We start from the raw sequence: 5000 nt of genomic DNA on the forward strand, positions 1-5000 counted from the left end.
CTTATGATCATGCAAAGAAAGATGTAATGAAGCATACATGCGACAATTTTAAGCTAGCATACACCAAACTACACTACAATGCAGAAAGGATGTAAGAGAATTATGTAATTCTCGATACGCCTCACTCGGAGGATATAATACCTGTGCGGCTTGTCTGGTTGCACCAGCCTCGAATGAATTGTACATACAATATCGTGCCTGAAAAGAAAGCAAACTTAACAGGTACAATATTGTTAGCAACATGCATGACAATGCAAAAATGGATGCGAGATGATATGCAGTATATACAAAACAATGTATACATAATGCAAATAAAGATGCAATGTAATTGAAATAATGCAAACTACATGCAAGGCAATTGAATCATGATCCAATCGTGAGCAGTTCGAAACCACACAAATGTCAAATAGATTGATGGAGGTAACAAGTCTGTCTACCATAGAACGGTCAACTGAACTATGAGCATCGTAGACAGACACAAGAACAAGTATTGGGGGGGGGATTGACGTAAGTGGGGAAACAACCCGCTGGAGAAAGGACAATGATCCTAATGCCGGATGCAAAAATTACACTACAATGTAATATATATAGATATGCTGGGGAGATGGCAATGGATATGGCACGCGGGCCAAACCAAATCTTGCCTAGGTAAGGCATGTACACATACAAGCCACGTCTAACATTGAACGGTCTACTGAACTATGCTTCGACACGAGAAGTATGGGCACATACCAGACCAAGCTCAACATGGAAAGGCGCGAGCCATAGATGGAAGTGATGCAGTGAATGCATGCGATCTACAATGCAATGGATATGGCACACGGGCCAGACCAAATCTTGCCTAGGAAAGGCATGTACGCGTACAAGCCATGTCTAACATAGAACGGTCCACTGAACTATGTTTCGACACGAGAAGTATGGGCACATACCAAACCAAGCTCAATATGGAAAGGCGCGAGCCATAAAGCTACAACGCAATGAATGCATGCAAGCTACAATGCGATGGAAATGGACACAATGGATATGGCACGCGGGCTAAACCAAATCTTGCCTAGGAAAGGCATGTACGCATACGAGCCATGTCTAACACAGAAAAGGTGTCGCAACCCTCAAACCAACATACCAGCGTGGAATAGGCGTGCACACATGCAGAACTGTGCTTTAACGTGAAAAGTAAGGGCACATACCAGACCAAGCTCAACCTGGAAAGGCGCAAGCCATAGATGGAAGGTGATGCAATAAATGCATGCAAACTACAATGCAATATCTACAAATATGCAATGGAATGGATATTTACAAAATGCATGACAATGCGGTATGATGCGATCTACTGGGGGAAATGCAATGGATGCATGCAAGCTACAATGGAAATGCATGACAATGCACTATGATGCAACGGCTATGATTGCAACTTTTCCTATCTTACCAACAGGGCGATATACTAGGTTGGTTCAGTATCCAGAACTGAGGCGTAGACATGCCGCCTCAATCTATGGGGCTTCCATACAGATTTCAAGCCGAGGATACACCCCTGGGTATTTAAACCAGACTTTAGTCTCGGAACTCCCGAACCTTTGCGTTCTAGGCATAAGCCGTTCGAACTCTAGTTTCCACCATCCCAGTTGGTCTTCTAGGAACTCACCGCAAAGATAGACAGGTGGCTTTACCAGACCACCGAAAGTCGTTCGGGCACGACAAACACCAAAGGAATTGCACCTTCCGAGGATTTAGGGTCTCCTAGACCGGGATGCAAAATGTATACATGACAATGCATGTGTTTTTTTTTTGTTTTTGAAATGCAAATGATGTATAAAATGCATGTTGCATGGAATGCGCGACAACACGCGGCTTAAGATATGCATGACAATGCAAATTATCGAACTGCACACGTCAATGTGCCGAAGGTTTTGCACCTTCCAAGGATTTAAGGTCTCCTAGACCGTGCGTGTTTAAGGTCTCGCCAGACCACTGCAATGTGCATGACAATGCAAGTGGACTGTGCACCTCAATGCACTAAAGGCCTTGCACCTTCCGAGGATTTAAGGTCTCCTAGACCGGATATACCTGTGGCTTAAGACATGCCTGGCAATGCAACCGAACTGCACACATCAATGTGCCGAAGGTTTTGCATCTTCCAAGGATTTAAGGTCTCCTAGACCATGCGTGTTTAAAGTCTCGCCAGACCACTGCAATATGCATGACAATGCAAGAATGAGGCGCGCATGCTAATGCTAATGACGACACACATGCCAGCGAAAATGTGACACGCATGCCGATGCAAATGAAGCATGATGCAAGATGATACAAATGAGACACGCGTGCCTCATAAGATGCAAAATGATACAAGTGTGACACGCATGCCACACAGAATGTAAAATGATACAAATGAGACACACGTGCCTCATAAGATGCAAAATGATGCAAGTGTGACACGCATGCCACACAGAATGTAAAATGAAACGAATGAGACACGCGTGCCTCATAAGATGCAAAATGATGCAAGTGTGACACGCATGCTACACGGAATGTAAAATGAAACAAATGAGACACGCATGCCTCATAAGATGCAAAATGAAACAAATGAGACACGCGTGCCTCATATGATGCAAAATGATGCAAGTGTGACACGCATGCCACACGGAATGTAAAATGAAACAAATGAGACACGCATGCCTCATAAGATGCAAAATGAAACAAATGAGACACGCGTGCCTCATAAGATGCAAAATGATGCAAGTGTGACACGCATGCCACACGGAATGTAAAATGGAACAAATGAGACACGCGTGCTTCATAAGATGCAAAATGATGCAAGTGTGACATGCATGCCACACGGAATGAAGACTTTGACAATTGGACTTATACGCTACGCGAAGCCGGTTCGTATTCAAAACAATGCAATGTACTAACAAGTACAAGTGAGGTGCGCAAGATAGCGCGAGAGGATGCATGCAAGATGCAAGTAAGGTGCACAAAACAGTGCGATGCGTAAGAAAGCGCGAGTGATGAATTGCACAAAATAGCGCGATTGATTTTGAAATGCACAAAACAGTGCGATTGATTTGAAATGCACAAAACAGTGCGATGCACTAAATAGCACGATTGAAATGCAATGCACAAAACAGTGCGATGCGCTAAACAGCGCGAGTGATTTTGAAATGCACAAAACAGTGCGATGCGCTAAACAGTGCGATTGAAATGCAATGCATAAAACAGTGCGATGCGCTAAACAGCGCGAGTGGTTTTGAAATGCACAAAACAGTGCGATGCGCTAAACAGCGCGATTGAAATGCAATGCACAAAATAGTGCGATGCGCTAAACAGCGCGAGTGGTTTTGAAATGCAATGCACAAAACAGTGCGATGCGCTAAACAGCGCGAGTGATTTTGAAATGCACAAAACAGTGCGATGCGCTAAACAGCGCGATTGAAATGCAATGCACAAAACAGTGCGATGCGCTAAACAGCGCGAATGATTTGTAATGCACAAAACAGTGCGATGCGCATGGGGCAACTTTTGAGTTTTGTAAAAGCCAAAAGGATACGAAAAGGATACACCTTGCATGAGTTTGAGTGCCACGCACTGAAGACACGACCCGAGGTCAAAACGGAGGCCGGTTGAGCATCGGAAACACACTGTTTTGCACTGTTTTGAGTACTAAAGGCCCTGGACCCCACACATAACTCAAACAAGGGTGTAGGAGGCTCCAAAATCACTGTAGGAGACCACCGGATGTCCACCGGCCATCAGAATAAATCGCCGGCCATCCATCGGCCATAAAAACATCTCACCGGCCAACAGCAAAACAACTCAAACAAACCACTGCCCATTTTGAACACTCTACTCGTAACACAGTGCTTGGTTTAATCTGCATACAGCCCACACAGCTCACAACTGATTCTGAACACTGTTTATTCTGAACTTCATAGCCCATAACACAGTATTCTTAGTTCATTCTGCACGCGGCGAAAACAGTTGAAAAGATGGAATACAAAGGTGGGATCGGCTGAAGTTGAAGCACACTCAGATGCAATCTGGAACCCACATGTTCACTGTTTCCAAGTGACCCGGGTTGAACCCCTGCGGTTTTACAAAATAACCAAACCTGTTTTACAGAAATGCGGAGAATGGCAAAGCACTCTGAGCACAAAACAATTTGAGAAAAAGGGTTTTCAACCGGGTATTGAGCCTACGACTGAACACAGTGAAAAGGACTCAATAATGAAAAACAAAAGGTAAACAAGCTAAACACAACGAGACACGCTCGGAACCGACTCAAAGCAAGAGTCAAGGTAAACAAAACAAAAGACACGACACACAGACGCGTTATATAAACGAGAGACTTCTCAGATCACGAGGAGCCAGTTTCTCCGGGTGTTATTTCCCACCCTTTCTCATTTGTGATTCTCACATCGCTTGGCACTCAGGCTCGGTTTTTCTCTCACAACCCTTTTGCTCACTTTTACTCTCAACTTACACCTCTCTATTCTTTATTCTCTCATTTTTCGTCCCTCCCCAAGATGGTTAATGAGTGAATAGGAAGTTGCGGGTTCATGCCCAATGCCGTTAGCTCACAGCTATTTCTTCTGGTGGGTAAAGTGCCCTCTTGGCAAGTACGTCAATGACGGGGGAAAGACAGAACGCCTGACTCAACTGTGCCCCTAGTTCATCATTTTGACCATTTTTTTCGTTTTTGCTTTCTGCTAAAACAGTTTTGATCAAAATGAGAGTCGGATTAACGTACTTGTTCGATTTTTGATTTGAAGACCATGCAAGTTAGGCTGTAAGCACTGAAAATTTTCCCTTTTGGGTCCAAGACAATGGTCCAGTTTTGGAAAACGAAATAGTTTTCGAGAAAATAGTCAACCTCAGTAAAAATTTTCAAAAACTATTTTTGCAAACAGTCAACGCTCAACGAGCATGGAACTTACTCTTTGAGATGCGCAACCTCGGATCGGAGGCAATGGAAAATTGCCCCTGGCTTAAAAGGGGGGTGGATG

This window comes from Camellia sinensis, chromosome 8, assembly GCF_055761805.1.
Source record: "Camellia sinensis isolate YWXY chromosome 8, ASM5576180v1, whole genome shotgun sequence".
Lineage (NCBI taxonomy): Eukaryota > Viridiplantae > Streptophyta > Magnoliopsida > Ericales > Theaceae > Camellia > Camellia sinensis.